Source organism: Salmo trutta, chromosome 6 (assembly GCF_901001165.1).
Source record: "Salmo trutta chromosome 6, fSalTru1.1, whole genome shotgun sequence".
Lineage (NCBI taxonomy): Eukaryota > Metazoa > Chordata > Actinopteri > Salmoniformes > Salmonidae > Salmo > Salmo trutta.
This window is the reverse complement of record NC_042962.1, coordinates 39,159,916-39,168,937: the sequence shown is the minus strand read 5'-3', so window position 1 is coordinate 39,168,937 and position 9,022 is coordinate 39,159,916. Positions and strand designations below refer to the sequence as shown.

General features: G+C 42.1%; 1 pseudogene; it reads right to left on the bottom strand.

Annotated features, from left to right (window-relative positions):
- Positions 1–2,405: 2,405 nt before the first annotated feature.
- Positions 2,406–5,548, bottom strand: LOC115195906 (ras-related protein Rab-20-like; annotated as a pseudogene).
- Positions 5,549–9,022: the final 3,474 nt, after the last annotated feature.

Sequence of the window (9,022 nt, the reverse complement as noted above, 5' to 3'; positions counted from 1 at the left end):
AATAGGGCAATCTTCTGTATATATAAAGGAAACAAATTCCTCAAATTAACTTTTAACAAGGCATACCTGTTAATTGAAATGCTTTCCAGGTGACTACTCCATGAAGATGGTTGAGAGAATCCTAAGAGTGTGCAAAGCTGTCATCAAGACAAAGGGTGGCTTCTTTGAAGATTCTCAAATGTAAAATATATTTTGATTTGTTTGACACTGTTTTGCTTACTACATTATCCCATATGTGTTATTTCATAGTTTTGATGTCTTCACTTTTATTCTACAAAGTAGAAAATAGGAAAAATAATGAAAAACCCTTGAATGAGTAGGTGTATCCAAACTTTTGACTGGTACTGTGTGTGTGTGTGTGTGTGTGTACACACACACACAACCGTTCAAATGTTTGGGGTCACTTAGAAATGTCCTTGTTTTCCATTAAAACATACATGAAATGAGTTGCAAAATGAATCGGAAATATAGTCAAGACATTGACAAGGTTATAAATAATGATTTGAATTAATTTCAGCCCATGCTTCCTGAAACATCTCCCACAAGTTGGATTGATGGGCACTTCTTACGTACCATACAGTCAAGCTGCTCCCACAACAGCTCAACAGGGTTGAGATCCGGGGACCGTGCTGGCCACTCCATTATAGACAGAATAGCAGCTGACTGCTTCTTCCCTAAATAGTTATTGCATAGTTTGGAGCAGTGCTTTGGTGCATTGTCCTGTTGTAGGAGGAAATTGGCTCCAATTAAGCGACGTCAACAGGGAATGGCGTGGCATTGCAAAATGGAGTGATAGCCTTCCTTCTTCAAGATCCCTTTTACCCTGTACAAATCTCCCAAATCTCACCACCAAAGCAACCCTAGACCATCACACTGCCTCCAACATGCTTGACAGATGGTGTCAAGCACTCCTCCAGCATCTTTTCGGTGTCTCACGTATGTTCTTCTTTGTGATCTGAACACCTCAAACTTAGATTCGTCTGTCCATAACACTTTTTTCCAATCTTCCTCTGTCAAGTGTCTGTGTTCTTTTGCCCATCTTAATCTTTTATTTTTATTGGCCAGTCAGATATGGCTTTTTCTTTGCAACTCTGCCTAGAAGGCCAGCATCCCGGAGTCACCTCTTCACTGTTGACGTTGAGACTGGTGTTTTGCGGGTACTATTTAATGAAGCTGCCAGTTGAGGACTTGTGAGGCTTCTGTTTCTCAAACTAGACACTAATGTACTTGTCCTCTTGCTCAGTTGTGCACCGGGGCCTCCCACTCCTCTTTCTATTCTGGTGAGAGCCAGTTTGCGCTGTTCTGTGAAGGGAGTAGAACACAGCTTTGTACGAGATCTTCAGTTTCTTGCCAATTTCTCACATGGAATAGCCTTCATTTCTCAGAACAAGAATAGACTGATGAGTTTCTGAAGAAAGTTCTTTGTTTCTGGCCATTTTGAGCCTGTAAATCGAACCCAAATGCTGATGCTCCAGATACTCAACTAGTAAAAATAAGTCCAGTTTTATTTCTTCTTTAATCAGCACAACGGTTTAAAGCTGTGCTAACATAATTGCAAAAGGGTTTTCTAATGATCAATTATCCTTTTAAAATGATAAACTTGGATTAGCTAACACAACGTGCCATTGGAACACAGGAGAGATTGCTGCTGATAATGGGCCTCTGTACACCTATGTAGATATTACATTAAAAATCAGCTGTTTCCAGCACCAATAGTGATTTACAACATTAACAATGTCTACATTGTATTTCTGATCAATTTGACGTTATTTTAAATGGACAAAAAAAATGCTTTTCTTTCAAAACAAGGACATTTGTAAGTGACCCCAAACTTTTGAACGGTTGTGTGTGTATGTATGTGTATATATCTATTTATTTCTGGTCCCAGTCCGCCAGGTAGGGAGCTTAGTTTAACCGGCTCAAGACACTGAAACAAACACCATCATATCCATGGCACAGTTCTAGACAGACACTCGGCCATGTAAACCTCTTACTAGAACACTTGTTCCAATGGCTAAGGTGACAGGGGAGTAAAGTGGCCCCAATAACAAGTCACTCAGCCCTAGTTGTTATTCTGAACATATCAAAATGTTTCTGTTCTAATTTCCCAGAGAATCAACATGTTCTAAGAACATTTTTGACTAGCGTGTGTGTCAAAATGTAGTCTAAATGAAGGACAGTAGTTTGAAATCTCATCAGGGACTCATTCTCACCAGTATATCAATTCTGTTCTATTTCTAGGTCAAGGTGGCAACAGAATGTCTTGGGGGTAAAGAGGATCCTTTGGTTCTTTGGCCATATTCTTAGTCCTCCAATTCAATGGGAGCCCTCTAAAAACAGTCCCTACACTACCCCCTCGTGGTAGCATTCTACACCATATGTAGAATAAACACATGACACCTTCAAAAATTAAAAACCATGTTATTCACAGAAAGCTGAAATTCAATAACCATTATTGAAGTAGAATGGGTTTAATTTAGGCAGATTGTAAACAAAGAAAAAAAAGGTGTCTGAAAACTACAAATGCCACAAATCAAGTGAAACTTCATTTTTCTCTAGGACAAACAGCTCAGACAAGTGACATGTTTGTGCAACTCAGTCCAAAAATTACCCAAGATCAGAATTGACAAAAAAACTGTGAAAAATGTGATTTCCGTTGTGTGAAACTATAAAATAAATCTAGAAATCTGAACAGCAGTGCCGTACTACTGGACTTACTGAATTAGCACATTTTTCCAAGTTTTCTAATGCTATTCTATGCATTGTGTCATGAGGCTAAGAGCACATTTTGACATATACAGTTTTAAAGCCAATTTCCTAAAATTCTACACTTTTTGCCATTGGGCAGATTTTTCAAGGTTGATATTTTATAGCGCATCTCATTTTGTTCACATTTTGCATCATATGTATGTATCATATGCAACCAAAATATGGGTTAGGGGCCCAGGGCGCGTGCAGTAATCTAGCCCTGCTGAACAGTTGAGCTCACTTGATGAGGAATCCCTCTGTATTAAAGTAGAAACTACGTGGGTGTATGTACATGTGTTTGTGAAAACCAACCCCCAACTCCAGGGGAGATTCTCAATTGCGTACTCCTCGCATCCTCTCTCCATCTCAAAACCTATTGGAGATGGTCAGAGGGAAGGGACCTCTGGCTTTCTCATCCAATGGGTTATGAGAAGAATACTAGGCGAGAGGAGGTGAGGAGAATACAATTGAGATTCTCCCCAAGAAAGCTTTCCTTGTCATCTTCAGCAGGCTCTGGGGTAAACTTTCCCCAAGGTACAGATCTAGGATCAGCTTCCCCTCCCCCAATCCTAACCTTACTCATTTGTGGGGAAAATCCAAAATAGACCAAAGATCAGCATCTTGGGGCAACTTCACTCTACTCCATTCAGCAGCAGCCCCCCTTAGTTTGCTTGCTGGACACCGGCCCATAGTCCTCCAGGTCTATGGTGGGTGAGGCCTCGCTCTCCAACCCCATCCTCAGGATGGACTGCAGCACCATGTCGGACAGGGCCTCGAACAACGCATCCACGTTGTCACCTGTCTTGGCGCTCGTCTCAAAGCACATCCTCTCTGCAGGCAGGCTCAAACACTCATCCAGCGTGTAGAGGGCCATGGCTTCCTCCTTTCGAACCTCTCGGTTGGCCACAGGGGAGCCCATAGTAGGGGAGGCTGGAGGGGTGAGGTGGCAGGCATAGTGCGGTATGTGGACAGGGCAACCCCCCCATAGTCTTCTTCCTCATTGGGGGGGGGGGTCAGTAAAGTTAGCCTTGTTGCAGTCGTGATTGGCCGTGTCGGTGAGAGACAGGAATCGCTCCTCAAGCTCGGCCAGGCTCTGCCAGTTGGTCACGTCGTAGGTGAGGATGACAGCGGACGCGCCCCGGCAGTACATGGGGCCGAGCCTGTGGAACTGCTCCAGACCTAGTAGTGAAATATTAAGCATGTTTAGATGGTTACATAGTGTAATGAAACAAGAACAGAGGGGGAGCTTGTCCAAGGTGGTCTGCGAACCCTCAACCTTCTGGTCAAAAGACCAGCACGCTAACAACTGCTCCAAGAACCTCTCCGCCTTGTGGGAGTCAATATATGTTTATGAACGCAGGGTCGCTCTACAATACAGTAAGAACAGACATAAATCAACAGAGATATACAGATGGGCAGACAGATCAACTTTTACTATATGCTTTGGGTATTCCACACACAAAAGCTACTGATTTCTGTTTTGAATGGAAAAATCCAGTCACTCAAGATAACCTCTTATCTTCAGTTGAGCTCTGTATGCAAAGCAGGCCAAACTACTGTGTCAAGCACTAACCCCACCCATTAATTGCCCCACTGTAAACAAATCCCCCAAAAATTAGACATGAAATACAAATTTTAAAAAGATTCTTGAAACCCTACTGTGAATTTGGAAATACATATTGATGCTTGGTTCTGTCAACAATTTACTCTTGATGGTTATAGCCTAAATAATTTAGTCTGTCTGTGCATTTAAAAATGCAAAATAAAAATAGAAATTGACACTGCACTTTCCCCATGTGCTATACAATATACATAAAAAATACCTACCTGCGGTGTCCCAAAGCAATATGTTGTAGGGTCCCCACTGCTTAAGTAGAACGCACCGCCGACGGTACTAATTGTACCATTTAACTTTTTATCCATGTGTAACAGAGAGGTCTTCACAACGTTCATGTCCCCCAATATAACCAGTTTCACGTCGGGCCTCCTCGCTCTTTTCATTTCAGGCATTGTTATTTTCATTCTCCGTCTAGACATCCGAACAGGCTACACTATCTCAAAAGTGCAATTGACTTTGAATAAAAACGTATTTGAAAAAATTGTCAAAGCAATTAAGCATCACTACTGTTCCAGTCTGACAGGTGGCCTTCGGTTTTGACATGCATAGAACATGTGTAGGTCTAAAGCGAAGAAATGCATAGGATTACCAAACCAACCGTGAGCAACTTCTACCCATGTAGCATCCACCGCAGAATAAAAGGCATATGACTCATTCCTACATGAACAGATATAGCAATGAAGCTGTGACACAGCTTGCTCGATGATCAGAGTTCACTCAAAAAATAATGACAGGAGAAACTTGTGCAAAAGACTGCTGGACGTTTTAAAGTAGTATCTGGCCAACGAGCATGCAGGAACATCAATGAAATAACTGAGATTTGATAGGAAAATGTAAATGTACTCCACCAAACCAAAGAGGGTTTTCCCTTTATATTTGCATGTGTGTAACTATTGTATTTGTTCAGCTGCATGTCTTGTGACCTTTGTTTGATAACAATTAATAATCTGAGAAATTAACGTTTAATCAAAGGTTGGCATCCTTTTACTTCTATATGTCCACTCCCTCTAATGTGTGTGTGTTGATGAAATCAGTAGCAAATAGTATAACGTAGAAACAGAATGACAAACAATGAACAAAAATAGCAGGCAAAATCCATCCACTGGACAATGTTGGAGGCAGCTTATGGTAGAGAAATTAACATTAAATTCTCTGGCAACAGCTCTGGTGTACATTCCTGCAGTTAGCATGCCAATTGCATGCTCCCTCAAAACTTGAGACATCTGTGGCATTGTGTTGTGTGACAAAACTGCACATTTTAAAGTGGCTTTTTGTCCCTAGTACAAGGTGCACCTGTGTAATGACCATGCTGTTTAATCATCTTCATGATATGCCACAACTGTCTGGTGGATGGATTATCTTGGCAAATGTTCACTAACAGGGATGTAAATAAATTTGTTCTTCTTTGTGATCTGAACACCTCAAACTTAGATTCGTCTGTCCATAACACTTTTTTCCAATCTTCCTCTGTCCAGTGTCTGTGTTCTTTTGCCCATCTTAATCTTTTCTTTTTATTGGCCAGTCTGAGATACGGCATTTTCTTTGCAACTCTGCTTAGAAGGCCAGCATCCCGGAGTCGCCTCTTCACTATTGATGTTGAGACTGGTGTTTTGCGGGTACTCTGCGGGTTCTCTATCAAGGCCACCGTCTCGTCGATCAAAATGTGGTTCTATCCACTCTAGCATCCACTCAGTCAAAAGAAATGAGACTGCAGCTGAAGCTGCCGCATCCAATGAGATTTTGGCAGTGTTGGATGAACAAGAAAGGGAAGCGATAGAACTTCAAAGGCTAGAGGCTGAAGGAAAACAGCGGCTGACACAATTTGAATCTGAGAACCTAGCCAGACAACAGGCAATGCAAGACAAGCGTAGAAAGCTTAAACATCTAGAGGAAGTGAAGAAGTTGAACGCTGCAAGAGCTCGAGTAAAGGTCTACGATCAAGTCGAAGACAATTGAGACCCCCGACTTCCTGCATGATGTTGAACCAGCAGGAGAACTTCAAGTTCTTAACCTCACAGTTCCTCCAGACCGCCCTCAATCTCTACCAGTCACAACGCAAGCCCTCTATGCCTCAAGTCCCTCATTCATTCCTCAACCTCTACCAGTTACAAGACAAGCTCCCAAAATCCACAATTGGTACCTCAAGCTCCACCAACTTCAGTGTCCATGCATCAAGTGCAGAACAGCTCTGATCTGGTCAACATGCTAGCAGAAGCTATAAGTGCCAATCGTCTCCCAACACCAGAGCCTGCATTATTCACTGGAGATCCTTTGAAATTCAAAGACTGGCAGCTATCTTTCGAAACATTAATAGACAGGAAAAACATTTCAAAGAATGAAAAACTGTATTACCTAAGAAAGTACTTAGGTGGTGCCGCAAAGAAAGCTGATGAAGGATTTTTCCTACTAGGCACTGAAGCAGCATACGACTCAGCCTGGCAGCTGTTGCAAAAACGTTTCAGAGACCCATTCATAATTGGGAAGTCCTTCAGAGACAAGCTGCATGGATGGCCAAAGATAAGCTCTAAGGATGGTTGTGAACTAAGAGACTTTGCAGACTTCCTCAAGAGCTGCGAGGCTGCAATGCCCCACCTTAAGACATTGGAAGTTCTCAATGACTGCAATGAGAGTCAAAAGATTCTGCTGAAGTTGCCAGATTGGCTGGTATCCAGTTGGAACCGCAAAACGATGGAAGTCAGACAAGCAAACGCTGGGTACCCACCATTCAAGGTGTTTGTAGACTTTCTATCAAAGGAAGCAGATCTCGCTTGCAATCCTATATCCTCAATACAAGCGCTCAAGAGTGTGGAAAGCGAGAAACCAAAGCATCCACGAAGTCGAACCATTCAAGCAAAGACACTGTCCACAAACACAACACAGAGCAACATCCCATCATGCATTTTTTGCAAAAGAACAGGACATGTCCTCTTCAAGTGCAGAAAGTTCAGTGAACAGACAGTTCAAAATCGTGTCAAGTTTGTGCAAGCAGAAAAGCTTTGCTTTGGATGTTTGAAGACTGGTCATCACTCAAGAACGTGTGATAACAAGAGTACATGTGAAAGATGTCAGAAGAGACACCTGACATGTTTGCATGATGACAAGTTCAAGGAACATCAAAGGTCGACACCTCCAAAGGTAGACGACTACTCAAAGCAGACACCAAAGAAATAGCTGCAGCAGCAATTACCAACAGAGTCATACAAGAAGGCCTAAGCACACAAACGTCCTCAATCATACCAGTCTGGGTCTCATCCACAAAACAGCCAGATCAAGAAGTTCTCGTCTACGCGCTCTTAGACACGCAAAGCGATACGACTTTTATCCTAGATGAAGTGGCCCAATACCTCAACACAAACAAAGAGAATGTCAGTTTGCGGCTGTCCACAATGTCAACAGTCATACCCTGCCAGAAACTGACAAGTCTACAAGTTGGCTGCTTGTCCTGAAAAGAGGTTCTTGAATCCTTAAAGTCCCTTGAAAGTCCCTTTACTGTCTTTCTTAGCCTCTGCCTATAAAACTCTGTTTATAGTCGCGCCGAGCGCCATTTGCATTGTTGCGCCGAGCGCCATTTGCATTCCTTTGTTTCAGTACTGTATAATTTATCAACGTTACTGTGTTCATTCAAAGATATAGTTCTCACGGCGTGACGTGGATGCATCAGAGAAAAAGACGTGCAAGGCAATAATCGCCCGTTTCAAGGAACCAACCTGTGTCTGTTGTTGTTAAGAGAGCTACATGTATTTTTAGAGACACTAGATGGCATAAAGTATCCAAGTGTTCAACTTCTTGGATTAGTTTTATCCTATGGTTTACTTGAGGAAATGTAAACATGAAAAAAAAAAATGTATTCAAATATTACTTGCCTAAAGGAAATCTGACTATTAAATGTGAAATGAAAGAGGTAATCCAGTGCTTCATATTCTATTCACCCAGCTTAATGTAACATCGATCAACATGATACTCGAATTTGCCCTATACCCATCATGAGGTTGCTACAACCTAACCTACATATATAAGTTTATAACGTATTAACGTAGGTGCACAGGAGGTTTAGAGACAAAGGTGGCAGTGACACATTCAATACCGCCTTGCAAACTCTTGCCTGCATCTAGCGGATCTAGGGTGTAATCATTATTCCAAACAGTTGTTCAGTTTTGCAACCAAAACAAGAGTTTCTATTGCAGGTCGGTCCATCTCGTTTACTTCCGTTTAAGAAACATTTTGCAACATAATTGGTAGAATGAATACAGCCCTGATTACCCCCACACACAGTTCACTTTCATAGCAGCCACATGCATACATCATCCTCACTGGATTAATAATTCCTTCCCGCATCTATGCGCTCTCCTCCTCTCACCTTCACTTGGGGACTTTGGAGCACAACAGCTGTCTGTGACCCAGCGAAAAAAACAGCACAGCCCACATCATTGTCACCATTTTAGCTAAAGCGGCAGGTAGCCTAGTGGTTAGAGTGTTGGACTAGTAACCGAAAGGTTGCGAGATCGAATCCCCAAGCTGACAAGGTAAAAATATGTTGTTCTGCCCCTGAACAAGGCAGTTAACCCACTGTTCCTAGGCTGTCATTGAAAATAAGAATTTGTTCTCAACTGACCTGCCTAGTTAAATAAAAGGTAAAAAATAAATAAAAATAATAGT